The 18,903-nt window shown below is 44.2% G+C and overlaps 1 long non-coding RNA gene across 2 annotated transcripts in view; it reads right to left on the bottom strand.

Moving 5' to 3' along the window:
* Positions 1–4,982: 4,982 nt before the first annotated feature.
* Positions 4,983–18,903, bottom strand: part of LOC134426835 (uncharacterized) — a 119,823-nt gene continuing 105,902 nt past the window's right edge. For both annotated transcript variants that reach the window (XR_010030057.1, XR_010030056.1), the window contains exon 3: positions 4,983–5,051. This is a non-coding gene — a long non-coding RNA (uncharacterized LOC134426835). The remainder of the gene's footprint in view (positions 5,052–18,903) is intronic.

Raw genomic sequence — 18,903 nt, 5'->3', positions numbered from 1 at the left:
GCACAGGGAGCAGGTCTGCCTTAATGCAGCCCTTTGGTCTGAGATAAGGATGAAATGGTGCTTTGAAGCTGAGATAGCAAAAGGAGGGGAAAAATTATAAAGCTGGTGAGAGAGCTTGGTGCTGCTCATAGCATCAGAAATAGCCAGAGTCAAGGGTGTCCCTCTGGGGGGTTTTAATAGGAAACTCTCCCAAGAGCATGGTCCAGCAGGAGGAGGAGGAGGGAGGACCACAAAGATGGGTAGTTAGTGTCGTTAGTCCTGGAACAACATAAATCACCAGGAGACTGTCCTTTCTGAAGCTAAGACACAAAAATCTGGGGTTCAGGGAGACTGTGGAGCATAAATATGTTAAATATGCAAGGTTTGGGTGATACATACCCTGGAAATGTCAAATTAAATTTACCTGAATAATTTCAATCAATATCCTTTGGGCATATTCATGGGTTTATGATCTTTAAGCTAAATATTCTCATGCCTTTTTTTTCCTGAATTGTCCATGTGCACAAAGTGCACCTGCAAAGAGAACCTTTAAAGAGCAACTGCTTGATATTTTAATTCCAGAAAACTGCTCAGACACTGCTCTGGAGGCAATGACTAACTTCCTTTCTGGCTTGTCTGTGGAATTCATAAGTTTAGAATTAATTTGGGAGGAGGGTGATGTTCTTGCCAGTTTACAGAAGGAAGCACTGAGTCACAAACAAGAATTCTTCAAAGTGCAGTAATTGCAGAACCTAAATTGTGATGATGCAGGGCTGGGTATCTCATGCCCTGGGGTGCTTGCACTACCTGCATGCAGCTGGGGGAGTTCAGCACCTCTCTATGGCCAAATTCTGGGCAACTTGCATCTATTAATGACTCCAAAAATGTTAGAACCTCGTGTAGCAACTCTGTGAGGGAGGTGGAAGGGGGTAATACATTATCCAGGTGTTTGGAGACAACTGTCTTAAAACCAGGCTGACCTATCTAGTTGTTTTTATTGAGATTTTGTTGTTTGGACTGAAATTTTTTGATGGAAAATTTTGAGAAAATTTTATGTAATAGTGACAGAGGTTTCTGAGGAAAAAAAAAAAAAAGAAAGAATGAACAGCAATCTGCTCTGTTCAATTTTTGACTATTACAGGGGGATGTGGAAGGATTTTATGCTGGGAATACGCCTTTTGAAGTTCCCATAAAAATCTGTTCAAATTTGGCCGTGCTAAATGCATTTGTGAAATTACTATTTGCACATGCTCAGAAGAGTCTTTTTTAATTTTATATTTAGCAGCTAAAATCTCCAGAGAACCACCTGAGCAGCTTGGAGCTGTGCCATAGCCACAGGCTGATCAGACTCCAGCCCAGAACGTCAGCGTGAAATGTGGGATGGGGAGGGCTTTTCCCAGAAGAGGAAGATTTCAGCCCTATGGATGAACATGTGAATGGCACAAAATAGATGTCATTATACTCTCAAAATCCACAGATAGTATCAGTAGAGACAGAACCACAGTCTTTGCAACTGCCTTTGCAAGGCAAGCAAAATTCAGAGGAGGTGGAGCTGTCAGACTGTTTGCAGTAAATTTTGAGTGATGCTGCTCTCTGAGCACATCCCTGGTTTGGATGAGGTTTGTTGTGTGCATTCTCTGGGCAGTCACTGCTCTCATTTTCCTGCTGCAAAGAAGGAACCATCCCAGACAGAGAGGTGGCACAGAACTTTTCCTCCCACCTTTGCCACTCCTTGATTTTTGGAAAGGCAGCAAGACCAGCCTGTCAGCTGTCTGTCCAGATTGGGTGTATTAGTTTAGAGCAAGAAGAAAACATCCTTGCTGAGGCACTGAAAAGCCATTCTTGCTCAGGGATGGAGCAACCAGGACCTTTCCTTTGCGTGTCACAGCCCTAGATGTGTCAACACATGGTTGGGTCAGCAAAGGGGAGTTTTACCTGGCCGTGGCCACAGTGAGATAAATGCAGCAACGCTGTTAAATAGCATTAGCTATTTATTTGCATGGCATTTAATAGTGTTGAATAAAGGTCAGTGTGTTCTCACAGCCTTGCCATTTGTGTTGAGGAAAGCAGAGCAGCTGTGGCTCTTCTCCCCATCTCCAGGATTTCAAACTCCCTTATATTACAGCCAGGTATTCAGAGCTACTTTTTATGAACCCACTCCATTTATGGTTTCTTGCCAAGAAAACAAAAAGAACCTATCTTAAAATTCCCATTCCCCCATGACAACAGAGACTGGATTGCACCCAGATGCAGAAGGAACAGCATTTCTCCAGGACTCTAACCTGAAAAGTTTGGCTGATACATTTTTCTCTGGGTCATTGGGATTTATCCATGTGCTGTCCAACATGTCACAGGCAGCCCTGGCTGTGTGATGTACTTGGAATGTCCTTTGGTCCTGTATCTTTTATATTTCAGAGTGAGCTGCTGCATATCTACCCTCTGATAATGTTCAATTAGTAGGGAGTGCTTTAGGACCCATTATTGTCATCTTGCACATTTCTGTGCACCCCTCACACTGTCTCCAGTCCCAGCAGGTACCTGTGTGTGATGGGAAGTGGGACTATGTCCCAGCAAACTTCACAAAAGTCTGTTTGTTGCAGATGCGGTTTCTGCCTGCTCTCCTATCCTGGTCCAAGTGTCTGAGAGTGGAACACCCCTAATCCCACCTTGCAGGTCATGGTGGAGCTACATGGACTCAACCCCCAGCCCACACAAATTAAAATAAAACATCTCTCTATGATCTCTTTCAAGAGGATTTAATTGCAGTGAGATGAGGAGCCTCCATCTAGGGGTTTCACCTGCTTTGGTTTTATACCTTTTCCCAATAATTTTCATGGCCTTCCCTTATGCTCTGTAAGGCTCAGGCAGTACCACAGAAGCAGCAATATTTCCCTAAAAGAGCCATTCCCAAATGTCTCCTTTGGCTTTTTCATAACTTGGTACTGTACCAGCTCTTCTCACCGAGCTACTGTGTGGAATAATGTGCCCAGGCGAGCATTGTTACACGAAAACACAAATACTGGAGATGCTGACAGATGGAGGAATCACACTGTTTTGAGGGAAGGAAGGGCAGGATAGGAGCAGGAATATCAGAATGAGTCTTGCCGTTTACATATAACAAGCTACAGCTATATTTGGATACGCTGAGGCATTCACAACCTTCCCAATTGCCAGGCTTTCAAATACACACATTACCACCAGAAGTGCTCTTGCTTAAGTGCTCCCATCTCCAGGATTTCCTTTGAAGTATCTGACTGAAGTAATGTAAAGTGCATTTCAATTGGCAGTGAATGCAGGTTAAATGGTAACAGCACAACAGATCCAGTGTTTGTTCCCTGGGCTTTTTCTTTTACCAGTCTCTTTTTTTTACGAGGTTGGTTACTTACTGTAGCACTGCATTCAGGCACCTTCAGTCTATTAAGCCTCTCTCCTGACCCTCTATACAACTGCTCGAGGATGCTGTGAGCTATATCAGTGCTGCTTTAGTACACAAAAAAGTGAGTAAATGCACCGCTGAGTGCACAGGCTGAGCAGCACACGGTGGGTAAACTCCCTTTAGAAATTTGTGCACTTGCATTTACCCTTGGCTACACTGCCGAGCTGGCTGGAGACTGAGCCAAGTGCCACGGATCACTTTGGATTTGTGTGTCACCTCCCATACATGTTGATGCAATATCAACTATTTAACCTTTAAACAGAGTGCTTTTCTAATCCATTGATTTGGCTGAAGGACGTATATTATGCTAACAAAAAAGCCAAGTCTGCACTGAGCAATGAAAAATCCCCCTGCCCATGCCAGACACTCTCTGCCTTCCATTGCTGAGCCAGTGCTGCAGCACTGCTCTTTGAAAAGCAACCCAAAAATAGGGAAAGAAATTATCCTAAGTCACTGGTGCTGTCCAGAGATGCCTTACCCTGTCTGGACCTGAGCAGAATCTTCCTCATCAGAAAGAGGAAAGACCGTGTACAAAACTGGGGAATGAATGCTCCTGCCAGTGAGGCATGGGGCTGATTTATAATGGAAAAGGGACTAATCTGGGCCATGGATGTGCTAATGCACAATTGGTGTGTCAGGGAGAGGACAGGGATCAGTTGAAGAGAGACACAGAAGTTGCCTTCTCCTTCCACTTCTGTACCACAAAATCAGGCTGAGTGTCTTCTAAGGGTAACAAGAGGAGGGATCACATCCTAAAACTGCTGTGTAGTGCAGCCAGGCTGAGGCTGTCCCACCAAACCCCTATTGTACTGTGCCTATGAAGAAGAGACTGGAATTGAACTGCTGCAGGGAACTTGCTTGTGCTTCACATATACACGCTCAAGAGGATTTTCTTTTTTCTTTTTTCTTCTTAAAGCTGGGAGACATTTTTTTTTCAGATCCATCTTTTTGGAACACAAAGCGGGAGAAAAAGGAATGTTCCTTTAGGGCTTTGCTGAATTAAACCCCTTCCTGAGCATCCTTCAGATCCGGATGTTGGCACCTCCTTGCATCTTCCCCATGGCTTCTCTGAAGCTGCACCCATGATAGATGTTTAACATGCTGTAATGCATATTCCTGTGTAATGACTTTGGTGGGGCCATTACCATGAGTTACACCAGTGACAGATTGATACTTAAGTCAGTATATGTTTGCATAATATCTGTCTGCGTTCCCACGTAGCCCCCCATTACCAGTGCACATAATGACTGCACTGAGAGCCTCATGACTGCTGGGCTCAGCCCTAGTCCCTGCCACTTATTGCCATGGCACCCAGCACTGAATCACTGAGGGTGTTTAAATAGGCAGGCATTAATTTATAGAGTAAATCATAACGAAATGGAGGAAATAAGTGACTATCATTGGCACTGATTTGATCTAATGGAGCCTCACAGTAAATTGTTAATATTCTCCCAGTGTATTTCTTTTTTTTTTAATGAGAAAACCAAACAAAAATATAAACCTTTGTTCAACTTGCCCCGTAAATGCTAGGTGTGAGGTTTGCTGATGATGTACAAATCCAACTCACCTACTCCCTGCTGCTTCTCCAGCTGGGGCCAGGCTCTCCTCCTTGAGGTTTCAGCAGACACTCAGTAACCTGAAATTTGGAGGAAGACACATTTATTGCTCTCTCCTCCTCTGCCCTTTCCCTTTCTTGTCTGGGAGAAGGCAGCTTTTGGTTCACTGGAGTGGAAGTTGGCTGTCCATTTCCTGATGGCAGCAAAGAGCAGACTCCCATCTGGTTGATGCAGATGCCACTGTTTTGACTTTATCCAGGTGGTCACCCAGCAAACCCTGTTGTGCCTAATTATTTAAGAGGGTTGTGAAACACTAGGTGATTTTATATACCATATGTGCTAGAAAACATAAGCATGAAGATGCTGAGACTTAATGATGTGGCAACTTCAGCTCGGAATCTTCCATGTTTTATGGCTTAAATCTGACCTTTCCCTTTCCTGTAATGCACTTTGTAGCATTTAGCATGAAAGAAGAGCAAACAGAATTGGAGATGGGGAGGTTATCAGCAGCAGTTACAGAGCCATCCTCCACCCTCTATCGAGATAAAGCACTTGACTTATTTTAGAATATCCACCCTAGCAGGAAGAAGGCAGGAGGAGAGAGGGGAGAGTCTGCCTGTTAAATAGAATTTCAAGATTTGGAGTTCAGAGAATTTCTTCATGGTGTTAAAGCAAATCACAGACCTCCTTGCTCAGAGAAAAAAAACAACACACAGGGTCTCCTGCTCTGATTATTAATTTATTTATTTTTAACCCACGTAGTTTGTTGCTTTGACTTCTCAAACAATGGGAAGGTACAAGGAGAGAAGGATAATAAATTGCATTCCCTCCTTTTTGTCATCACATGAAACCTTGAGGGACTGTTCAGCAAGCTGGAGCTCTTATCTGCCTTTGGGCGATCTCATTATCAAACCTTCATTTTGCTCCCCAGCAGGAGAGATGGCCTGCAATGTATGATAACCTCTACTTATGAAACTCACACTCCAGAAATCTCTGATAATAGGCCAGCTAAAATGGAAAAACCAAAGAGCAGGCACCAGGTTTTCAGCCACCAATATAGACTACACGCACACAGAGGCAGGTACCCACACATTTACATGTTTTTAGTTTTTATTTATATTTCTATGCACCAGCCCCATTCTGATGGCACCTCCCAGAATTAAAACCACAAATTTAATAGGAATAATATTTTCCAGCATACCTGAAATAGTATTTTCAAATAAGCCTGTACAATATAGGAGCCTGTATCCCATCTCCCAGAAAGGTCAGTGAAATCAGTGGGAATTATAACCTATCTAACCTGCTCAGGTGTTTCTATAAATCCCATTAAACACTTATTTAAAGACAGTTGAAAACATGAGCTGTAGGAACAGAAGTAGTTCCTGGGGGTAGAGAGAAAAAGAGGAGAAGAGGGATAAAGATAATCAAGTTCCTTAAGCACTTGGGCAGTTTGATTAATACAATGTATTAATACATGATAGAATATTTTTTATTATTTTTTATAATCTTTCCTATCATGATGGCACTCTCCAGTTAATCCTTCATCCTCCAAATCCCCCATTTCTGAACCCTACATCTCTCTATAGATCACTGAGGAATAAATGGGTTTGCAGCACTCCCAGTGCAACCCTCTTCTGGATATGGGCTACAGAAGGTAAGAGACTGAGATTTGTGGAGTTCATCTGCAAATCCGAAAATTCCTGTCCATTTTTCCTGGTTTAGGCTGTGTATCCTGCAAGTCTCCATGCCCAGCAAAGAGCTCCAGCTGAGAGGGGGCCACGAGGGCACAGCCCAACCCAACGCCTGCTCACCCCAGTGTGGGAAGGTGAAGCCTCGGGTCGTGTACCAAAGGTGAGGAGGATTTTTTGAGCTGGGAGAGGTCTCCAGAAGGACTCCCCTGCACACACAGCCCCACTAATCCATACATTCCCTCTGGCAGGGCTGCGTTTCCCAGCTCCATGAGCTCCCACCAAGGGCAGCTGCTCTGCCATGGAGCAGCTTTGCTGCTCTCCACAGGCAGGGGATTAGGTCATGGGAATCTGCTACAGCTCAGCATCCCTTGGCCATCCCCATCCCCATCCTGCTGCCATGCCAGAACTTTCTTATCATAACCTGAGAAACGCAGGCTGTGAACTTAATTTTTATCTCCTTTTGTTCTGTACCACTGGGAGATGTTCTGGAACACAGAAAGTGGAGTGAAGGTAAAACACCAGGAAGCATCCTCAGTCCACCCCCTCTGTTTTTGTTTCTACTTTCCTATTGGTAAAAAAAGTCACCAATAGTCAGCTGGTCTCCCTCACTTGTGCAGGAAATGCAAAAAATAAATTTGCTCTTGTAAAGCCTCCCTAGGCATAGCACACTGCTGCAAATATGACAACACTTTTAATTATATTTTAATATATCGTACAGATTATATTTTCATTATCTTAAAAATCAGCCTGAAAAATCTCAGCTAGTGAGAAAATAAAGGCAAAGAACAAAAAAATTAAGGTATAAAACTATTTTTCTTATGAAGGCAAAATAGGTCTTATTTCCAAATTTCCTTAAAATGGAAACAAATAGGAGAAAACAATAATAAAAAGCTGCAGTGAGGCACGTGGTTACCTGACCAGACCTTGTTGGGATGGTTTGTCCTTGCTGAAAAAAAGAGTAAAAGTGAGAGAATTCCCCACATTTTTCTGCACTGGACCTTGGGCACACGCTCATCTGGGGGCTCATCACATTTCTCAAACAAGCAGAGGCAGGAAGGGAAAGGGATGTCTCTTATCTCAGGGCTCCCAAAGCAGGGAGAGCTCATCCATTCATGCATACGGAAGGGAATCATTGCCCGTTTCCCATCCCTAGAGTTGCTCCAGGTCGTGTTGCTTGGAGCGACCTGGTCGAGTGGCAGGGGTCCCTGCCCAAGGCAGGGGCAGAGATGAGTTGGAATGAGATGAGTTGGAATGAGATGAGTGGGAATGAGATGCGTTTTAAGGACCTTTCCAGTCCAAGCAGTTCTGGGATTCCCTGATTCTTGTGGTCAGGCTGTGGATCATTACCACCACACCCACCAGGAGGGTGAGCAGGAACCAGCCCACACTTACTCACACCAAATGATTGCATTATTTTATTAGATTAGAGGCTCTCATTTCCAATGCCAACGAATCCAGTGCCTCTCATAAATAACACATATCCTCTTAAAAGAAGTTTAGGTTTTCTTTAATGAAAACCAGAATCACCCTAAAATAGCCAAGGCAGAAGGCAGATCTGTCTGGGCAGATTGTTAAGGAGGCCTCGTGAAGACAGCAATTTGATCAACAAAGTCAAGTGTACTGCAAATGAACAGAGGTCTTTGGTATGGAAATGGGTGAGGAAACAGGTGGCAGTGAAAGCAGACCCCTTCTCACAGAGTTTTTGAGGTCTTCTCAGCTGTTGTTTTAGATGAGACGAAAAAATGAAACCTAAAAACCAAGGCAGTAGACCTCTCCACCCTGAAACTTTCAGTCATATTGCACAAGGGGCATGGGGGTGAGCCTGGTTCCAAGCAGAAAGGTGGGCAGGGAGACGTGTCGTGGGAGTTTTGTGTTCCCCTTGGGATGCCTTTGGCAGCTGCAGTGTGCCTGGAGCTCTGGGCTTTGTGGTTTAAAAACCCCTACCCTAGGCAGCAAACCCAGCCTAGGTTTAAGGCTGATTCCAAGGAAAAAGCTGTGGAGGAAGGCATGTTGTGGCAGTTTTGTGTTCCCCTTGGCATGCCTTTTGCAGCTGCAGTGTGCCTGGAGCTCTGGGCTGTGTGGTTTTCAAAACCCTAACCCCAGGTGTAACCCTAATCCTAGCTGAGGTATAAAAATGTGCAATGGGGGGAGGCTATTGCCAATTTTACAGGTGGGGAGGGAGCCATTGCCAGAGTGCAGTTGGCTTTCTGGGAGCTGGAAGGAGACACATCTCATGCTTGTTCTCCTCTTCCATGCAAAGGGCCAGTAATTATCTCTTCCTTCCTGTAGAAATGTTACAACAAATATGGCTGTCACCTTTCATTGCTGCATGGTGAACAAAAGGAACAAAGAGAACAAAAGAAAGAGTGGTTTTGCTTACCTGGTCTCGTGGGTGCCTGGATATGCATGAGTCAGGAGTAAAAGGGAGAGTGTATTTGTATTATTTACTGTGGATAAGGCAATCTGGGTGACTGTCTAAAAATTTATTTAAGTTTTTTGAATTGATTAAAAATGATTCTTTGGGAAAACCCTTCTCTCTTTCTTGGTGTCCCACCGTTACGTTTCTGGCTTAAAATGGAACTTATTTGAAAGTCAAAAAATGCAATCATGTCTCCCTCACTGCCATCATGCAGAGTACAAATATTTGCTTTCTCTTTTTTCCCCCATTTGACCTGCTGGTAGTGGCCAGATTTCTGAATTCATTTTGATGACCAATGTCCTATGAAGTTGGAAAATAAGGCAAAGGAATTTGTGTAAATAAAGTACTTAGAAACTTTGGGGTGCATGTTAGTTCCTTCCCTCCGAAGTCACCCTCAATGCTTCTCCTTCTATGCAGACAAGATAAAATGGAAAATGTTCAATACTCCTAATCACTTAAAATATCTAATCTGAGACACAGCCAGCTCAGAGTCCAGCTCTATGCCTGTGTATTTTTTTTTTTTTTTTGCATGGCTCCCAGGTGCTTTTCCTGCCTAAATGAACAGACACTTTGATTTGCCAAACTGTTATTATAGGGGAAAAAAATAAATTAGAAGGTTCACAGTGTTCACACTGACTGCAAAATTATTTCCTGAGTTGCAGAGAGAACACTTTGCACTCATCTGTCTGAAGTCTAGCAGCAAATGGAAAATTACAGTGTAAGCAAAATTCCCCCTGGCAACTGTCTACGTATGAAACATCAAACTCTAGAAAGGACTAAAAACCACAGGTCACAACATGGAAGGACCCCAGAGAAGAGTCTTGCCTCTCCCTTTCTCTAGAAAGAGGCTTTGCTGAGATCTAGGATTGACAAATCCCTTCTGCTACATCCCAGATCCCATGCTTAGTCTTCCATGATGTTTTTTATAACTTTTGCATAACCTGTTCCTTAGATGGACATGGTGGTGCTGTCGCTTCTCCTCCCCAGGGCTCTGGTCCCTGATGGTGCCTGCTGCAGCCACGTGGGTGTGCTACCAAGATCCAGCTCACAGAGACCCAGCTTTGTGCTGATATCTGCACCAGGCACACACTTGGGGATGTCTCTCCCCACAGCACCCCTGAAACACTACCCCCACAAGGTCTTGCAGACTGAAACTTCCCAAATAACTCCCGCCTTTAACTCGTCTCCAGGATTTCACAGGTGTAAAGATGCTGCATGTTGCTCTGGAATTTCAAGTCAACTGTAGTGATATTTAAATATCTAAATATCTCAGAGCTACAGTGGCTCCATATGAGCCTGGAGATGACTTAGGAGAAGCTCAGCCAGCCCAGAAAATGCAGTTTTCCAGCACTTTGGGCAATCTGTACCCTCTGGCATGAGGAGACCTGGGTTCTCTCCCAGTATTACACACAAACCTTGTGCAGACACAAAATGTCATGGGGCGATGCTCAGCTGCAAATCCTTCCTGATGGGCATTTCTGCACTGGGAGAAGGTGTGGACACATCCCAGTTCGGACCTCAGGAGCCTTAGCTGTGGGATAAAGCATCTGCAAGCCCATCCCTGTCAGAAATTAATAACTAGAAACTGGTAGAAAAAAGATTTAAAATAAAGGACATTGATGAAAAATGGGATATTTCTGATTTGTCACTCCCTGCTCTTATCTGATCTCAGCCTGTTCTAACAGGCACCTTCTTGTCAGTAGCCCCAATGACATCAACTGAGTGGGAGTGCAAAGCATCAACATTACTTGTGAGAACAATCCAGTTAGGGAAGGTTGCTCTGCTGGTAATATTAGAATCAAAACATTCAAATGCACAGACAGAGAGGCTAACAATTCAATTTATGCTGTGAATGCTGAACAGCACATTAAGCAAATCAGTTCAGATGGCTCTGGGTTGTTCGTGTTTGAAGAAGATCAGAAACAAAATTTCCAATCCTGTACCACATCTAAATGCTTGAGAGGAAGCACTAAAACCTTCACTACTGATATATTTATTTTTCTGCATTTCCCTCAGCTCATAGGTCTTTTTCTGCTGCACTGTGGTCCATAGGGAACTGCTGTGGTCCTTCCCAGAAGAAATACCAAGTTTTCCATGTGGTTACACCTCATGTAATGGGACATTTTAGAGCTGTTAATGGCAATATTTTCCCAAATATTCTTCTGTCTTAGATCATCCACAATGCAATATGCAATAAACCTTCCCGCAAGAGTTTGCCATTTCCCCTACAAGCCCAGATTTCCAAAGGACTGCAAATTTCCAAAGTTGCAAACACCCATTCCAAGGATTTATGAAGAGCTTTAAGCAAGTTTGTTATCTAACCAAAGCAGGTCATATACTGCAAACTGACCCACGAGTGCCTGAAGGTGTTGCCCCACCTCTGACACATTGCTCTGAGCCCTTCTTCCCATGATGGACCCAATCTTGGAAGAAAGTCTCAAAATATTCTTGGACTCAGTGTTAAACCCCTGACATTATAGGGCATGAAGGAGGGCATTAATCTGTGTGGGTCCCATCCAACTCAGGATATTCTGTGATTTTATATTTCTATATCTGTAAAAACTACTGGACATAACCAGCCAGCTGGATACACGGATGAGAACAACCCCTGGAGCGAGAGACCTGGGTGACTGCCATTTCATAGCTGAAAACCTCTCTTTCCAAAAACTTGAGGAGGAGGAAGAAAGGGTCCAAGGCAGAGCTGTGGAGGCAGCAGGGCTGGAGGCAGCACAGCCGTGCCCCGAGCTGGCAGTGCCACCGTGTCCCCCCGGTGCTCTGTGCTCCCAGGTAGGGCTAATTAGCTCTTGTTGAGCAGCACATTAGCACAGCAATGCAGACTTTCCCCAGTACCCCAGCTTGCTTGGAGCTACACTATGCCACTTACAAATATTTTAAGATTCATTAACCTCCCTCTGCACTCGCCAGCTACAGAGACAATATATCAGGAGAGGAAACCTGCAGCAGTGGTGAGACAGGCAGGGTGATAATTTCTCACCCGTTCTCCTCTCCTCTGCTCTAACACACTCCAGATAATCACACCCAGAGCTAGATCAGACAGGGACAAAATTAACTGGAACTCGGGCCTCACGCGTTTCTTGCTTGTACCTACACAAGGCATGGTGACCCTTCCCCATCTGTCACCTTGTCCCCGTGTCAGCCCCACTCGCTGACAGCCCAGCCTGGGGTGCTGCAGGCTGCAAGGACATCGATGGCTCTGTGCTGTTCCCCAGGGCTGTGGGGGTGAGCCTGCACCTGCACCAGGTGACATGAGCAACCCCAACCCCATTTATCCAGCTCCTGTTTGTGCTCCCATGCTGGTGTGGAAACTCAAGGTGCGTTCCCCCTGTGTCCCCCTCTCTTTCCAAAACTCACAATAATCAGTCCCTGCACTTTAACCATCTCTACAGCATTGCTATTCAGTAATTTATGTTTTAAATTTATGGAGAATATTACTGGGAAAAAATGAGCCTGGTAATGAATTCTGTATCTTTTTAGTTTTTTTTTCACAAAAAGTCTTTCAAAACAAATTTTCTTTGGTCAAAATGCAATCCCCTCAATTTCATGAAGGTTACTGAGAATTATACAGGTGTGCTGTGCTGTTCTGGCCCTGAATTAATAGTGACTCGTTTGACACATACTACTTAGTTAACCTAGGTAGGGTATTACTTTCTTATCTAACTACATTAATTGATTCTACATCACTTAATAGCTCAATAGCTTATCAGGTTACTTCACTCACTAGACAAGCTAAATGTCTGGAGGCAATTAGAGTGTCATTCTCTGTAATAACAAGTTTCTTTGAGAAGTTGCTGATGAGGTTCTTTATTACACAGATTATAAAACGTATCTTCATACTGTTATAAATATAGGTACAAATTGAAATGACTTACCAGGAGTCCCACTTCCCTAGCAACCAGGCAGATTTTAGTCTCATTTTAGGAATGGTTGCTTTCTCCCCTTCCTCCCCCCTCCCCAAAGCTCTCTCCTGCCTTCCTTGTGATGTGTGTCCAATTTTCTGTCACTCAGAGGTGATCTATGACCACGGAGGAGCTGTCAGCAGGTCCCTTGCAGTTTGCCATTCTCAATGCTCAGCTCATCCCCAGGATGTCACCTCTGGGACCCCGGGCTCTGCACTGGGGTTTAATTATGGCTGCTGCTCTCCGTGGCTGCCGCTGACACCAGGAGTGCAGAGCCAGGGAGGAGCTCTGTCCTTTCACAGCTCCATATCCCAGCAGCTGTGCCCTCCAGGAGCACGGACACAAACTCCCAGCCTTGCCCCCGCTGAAGGTCTGCTCTGTTTTCCACCCCATCCCTCCCACTAGGTTCATTTCTCACCTATGTGCCATTAAAAAGGGATGGAGAGCCCTCCCTCTGCATTCCCAAATACTCCCTGGCGCTCGACAGAAACATGAAGGCATTTTGCTTACCCCTGCATGCACTCAAACAGTAAAAAATGCTTCTTTCCATGGATTAAATTAATAGTATTTAAAATTAAGTGAAAGATCATTAAATTCATTTGTTAAACTGATTACAAAGCTGAATGGTATGGGAGAAAGATCCAAAACCCAATACCTTTTGTGCTATGGGAGAAAGAGCCAAACCCCAATACCTTTTGTGCTAACCCCAAACCTGCATCCACTCCATAAAGCCTAAATTAGTATTTTCTTATACCAAATTAATACCAAATTTGGGAAGCAAAGAAAGGGGGCTGAGGGGGGGAGTGGGGTTGTAAGAGATGGGCCTTGGGCTCTGGTGATCTCAGTGTTGTGCAAAAGGGACATTCAAGACTCAGGTGATCATCCCCCAGGAATGGGTAAGAAGCATGATTTTAATGGCAAAGAAAAAACCTGACTGTGTTTTTTCTTCTTGCCCTTCTAAATCTTGCTGTTTCTCGGCCATCTCCTGTGGCCAGGCAGGTGGCTGAAACTGCCATTAATTGTGCTATTTTTTCTGGTTCTTTAGGAATGTTCTTTTGGCCACGGCCAGAAAAGCTGCAGGAGCTATGGGAAGATGGAAAAACTGGTAGAAGTGAGGCAGAGTGTGAATGAATATTTCCTGTGGTCTTGGTTAAATGGAGGAGAAACCCTGTGTCCCTCCACAGAAGGAAAAATGGTGAAAAATCTTGTCTGGATTCCTGATGGTTGTCCAGTGGAATGGGGACTTTTCCATCCTTCATGGAGGCTTTGCATGCAAGGAAAACCAGCAATCCATGACTCTGGGATGGGCAGGAGAGGCAGGCAAGGCACATTCTGAACGTTCATCTTCTCCGCTGACAGCCCCTCTATACCAGAGATCCACATCATCCTTCAAAAAGCAGCTCCTGTAGGCTCAGAGTGTGGTTGGGGAAACTGTGTTTTGCTTTTAAGCCCCTGATTCTCATACTTTTCATAGAAACTCCCTGCTGAGTTGGAGGATAAAGACAGAGCATCATTAAGAGATGTTGTCCTGAGCCAGCAGCTCCTTTGCCCAGCAGCTGCCATTGTTCTGGAAGCACCTGGGCTCTGAGCCTTCAGGAAAGAGCCTGCAAGGCACAGAAGCAGCCTCCAAACAATGCTGCAGGAGCTCCAGCTGCCCTGCTTGTTTTCTGCGTCTCCCATCTCTGGCATTCGAGATGTTCAGTAATTTTCAGAGGACAAACAAACAAAACCCTGGCGGCTCCCTTTAAACAGCCGGCAGCACCCACGGCTCGTTGATATTCACCAGCCAGAGATGTCTGCTACCTCAGAACAATCAGTCTAAAATATTTATCAGAAATAAGTGTTGGGGTTTTTTGTCCAAGTTTTTGAAGTTATGAGGCCTCAGATGGGATTAATGGAAATTTTAATTAAGATATGGAAATAAGCTGCTTTCTCCCTGTCTCTCTGAGACTGCAGGGAGTTCACATTATTCTCAACAGCATGTCTCAACCTGCTGGGGGAACCATTTGCAAGATGACTTTGTTTTTAAGTTCACCTTAGACAGGATGTTTAGCTTGGAGTTTGATGTGAATCCCAAGTCCAGGGGCTGCACAGAGCTGCTCTGCCCCCAAGTACACATCCCCCTGCTCTCTTCCACAGTGAGAATCATGAACCCTTTTCCCACTGCAGGGAAAAGCTTTCCTGAAGGAGGGAGAGGGATTCAAATCCTTTTAAATGTTTTCTGACAGGCATCCTGGCCATCAGGCTGATTAGCTGGCCTCCATTCATAAGGAGAAGATAAACAGAAAGGAGAATTGAGGGGGCAGCAGCTGAGCAGACCAGCCCAGGCTGCCATGGGGCTGTGAGAAAGAGCATCCCAGAGGAGCAAAGCTCTGCTCCAGCTCTCTCCAGGCCTGTGCTGCTGCACACAGGACACTGATGGGGCTGATGCAGAAGCAGATTTGAAGCACCAATTATTTTAGGTCTGATTTTAGTCTCTGACTCCATTCACCAGTCACAGTGCAAATGTCCAGCACCACCAGGGCGAGCACCCCCCTCTCAAACACTGCTGCTGCTCTTGGAAAAACATTTATTTTATGGATGCTCGCTCTCCTTACACTGCAGCATTGCTAAGAGGGATTGAGCTTTTTTATTTCCTTGAAGGCAAAGGATTTTAATTTGAGCCTTGGAGCAATTTTGTCCTCTGGTGTTTGAAGATTTCCCTGGAAATCAGGAAGCCATGTAGGATGAACAGTTAGATTTTTGCCCAGAACAGAAATTTTGTCTTGCATGGAGAGGTTGTCTCAAAATATTGAGGAAAGCTCTCTGCAGGAACTGTCTGGAAGCTTTTCTGCTTCTCTTCCTCCTTTAGTCTGTATAGGTAAACTTCACTTTTCCCAGTCTAAAGATGAGGGAAACTGAAGCACATAGGCACCTATATTTCCCTTAGAGAACTACATTTTTGGATGCTTTGGCTTCCAATGCACTAAATATTTGTATTTCTAGCTGAGCCCAGCATGAGAAGAAGATTTAAGAGGAGGACATTTTAAATCTGTTTCAAAAGGTAATGAAAAATATCTGATAAAAGTATTTCAAGTCATTCATATAATTTTGCACCCTGTGGAATCACACTTAGATGCCTATTGATATGGATAAAGGTATCTTGTTTATGGGAAACAAATCTCATTCTCAAAGCTGTTAAAGCAATAGAAGCACATCTGAATGTGCTGTGAATAACTTATTTCATGTGAGCATCACAAAACAACTCTTGAGCATTAATTAATCAAATACTGAGACCTAAGAATGAGTTATCTGAGCATTTCTATACCAAATCCATCTTGCTGACAAGGGGGAACCAAAAGGCATGGAATGACTTGTCCAGTGTCTCCTATGAGTCCACAGCAAGACTAAAACTGAAATCTGGCCATCTTTTTCTCTTTCTTCCAAAGCAAGGACTGTCTTCCTGCTGTGGGAACAAAGGAAAAAGGAAAAAAGGAAAAGAAATAGATGCATTAAGGATGCCCAGATGTTCTGGACACGGAGGGGCATAGGTCAAATCTGAGATCCTATTTCAAAATCTAGAGAAAATTACCTTTCCAATGACATGTGGCATGACCTTCAACTCCTAATAGTGTAGGAGCAGTCCATTTCTGAACGTTTGCATCATGCATTTTACATTCCGGATCTCTAAATCATCTCTTATCATTTACTTACTTCTCCCCGATAATGAACACTATTTTTCTGCTGTATCTCTTTCTCTCTCTTTTTTTTTTTTTTTTTTTCCTATGTGGGCTGCATCCTGCTACACCCTGCTTTGCAAAAGCACATGAAAAATCTCAAAGCACAAAACTGACATTTAATGCAAGGCTGGGGTATAGTTGCTGATTACTGCTTGCGTGTGTGTTTTGTACAAAACAGGCAGACAGACTGCAGAAGGCTGGGAGGCATTAAGCAGAGATGATTTTGAGGAGATCTCAACCAAATTAAACTTTTTTTTTTTTTCAAGTAAAGCCCAGCAGGGGATAACAAAAATTAGGGTTGGATTTACTAAAAATGAAGTGCTCCGGTGATTAAAAAATGGTTGGCTGCAAAATCCCAAACTGCATTTGATTGTGAAACAGCACCAAGCCAAGATAGGGCAGCTTTAATAAATTGTGTTGCTAATTACAAATATTTCATAGTATCTCCATTTAGACAATAAGGAAGGAACTGTTTAATGACAATTTATTATTGCATGTGCACAGATATACTGTATTTTAATCTTCTTTTTATTTCTTCTTTTTTTCCAATTGGTTCTTCCAAATAGGAAAAAAAATTATAATCGTTATCTAAGCTCTTGACTTCCCTTGACTTAATTGCAATCTAAGCCCACTTCTAATCTATACAGATCACGGTTGCACAATTTGGAGTTTAATTTGAACCCCCAGTGAATACATGTGCAGAGGCTGGAGGGTTTGTGTATGCACACATTTGTGTGCTCAGTGCTTTGAACGTGCCCATTTTTCCCCCCCACCAAAAAGAAAACCAAGCAGGAAAACGTCTCTCTGTATTTTCACTATTAGCACACGCAGCATCTGCCTGCCCGCCAGGACTGCAGCTTTCTGAAGGATCAGGATTTTTTCCCACAACTCTGTATTTCATGATGTATATACAATTCAGAGCTTTTGATGTAGGAAACCATAATTTGCTGAGAGTGGGGAAGGCCAGAGCAGCTCTTCAGTGCGTGGTCCACAGAGTGTGTCATGTCGCTGAGCTAGGGAGAAGATCCCTTTGTGCTCCACATCTGATATTGCAAAGCTCTTAAAGAAATGTGGATGCCTAATTCTTATTAGAATACTAAATTGAGGTTTTTCTTACACGTCTTCACCTCGTGTTTGCCTCAGGAGGATTCCTCCATCCATTTAGAGATGCTGGGAAGGGGATCTCAGTCTCTGCATTAATGTGGCTCAGCTGGGGAGAGCAGGCAACACGGATGAAGAAAGAAACAACGCACCTAAAATTTGAACCAATTCGTATTTAAAGCTCAAGAGAGATGAGTTATCTGTTTTTCTATCTTTTTCATTATTACATTTAAGGTATCTGCTCATCCTAGATCAGGCTGAAACCCCTGAGCACTGGAATATCTCTGTGTTTGGTAACTGTCTCTAAATAAACACAGAAGGGCTGTGTTTGTCCCTGCAGGAACCACATCCCCTGCATGGCCAAGGAATCAGCTCAAAACAGCTCCTGCCATGGAGGAAAATACACTGCCTCCTCCCCTGCTCACTTACCAACAAAAAAGCAAAGCCACGTACACTGAAAAAAAAATATTTGCTGTGCTTGTAGCTAAGATTTAGGTTGATTACAGCTGAAATAAGACTTCCACAGTTTTAATTAGCTACAGGGTGGGGGCCAAGCTCATTACTCTGAAAACGTAATGATGTTTCCGCTTCCATTTCCACAATCAGGTTCTTCTCCTTATGAAGGGGCTTCTGGCATATTAGAGATGGGCTGTGAGCTTGTCACGCCACATCCACTGGTTTTGGAGTGGTTTGGATGGGGGAGTGTGGCTGGACTCCATCCTTTGCCCTGAGTTCAGAGCCAGAGGCTGCTTCATCCCTCCCCATCACTTCCCTGAGCTGAACTCTCCTGCCAAAAGCAGATCCCCAAACCCTCCTCTCCTGCACCGTAGTTTTCTCCGCAGCAGAGACAAGGTCACGATGAGCTGAGGATTATCCCCACCTGAGATGATGCATTGTCCAAGCTCCCTCCAAGCACGCTCCCGCACGCCTGCGAGTCCCAGCGCCCGATGATTTACAGCCAGCCCAAGTGGGGACTCAGAGACAGGCAATGACAAATGTCCCTGCAAGACAGGGAGGCTGAAAAGGGAAGAAACAAATCCCTTTGAGGTGCCCTGAGAGTTACTTTTAGGCCCATGATAGCTCCA

This window comes from Melospiza melodia, chromosome 19 (assembly GCF_035770615.1).
Source record: "Melospiza melodia melodia isolate bMelMel2 chromosome 19, bMelMel2.pri, whole genome shotgun sequence".
In the NCBI taxonomy this organism is placed as follows: domain Eukaryota; kingdom Metazoa; phylum Chordata; class Aves; order Passeriformes; family Passerellidae; genus Melospiza; species Melospiza melodia.
Note: the sequence above shows the minus strand (reverse complement) of the source record. Positions and strands in the feature narration are given on the sequence as shown.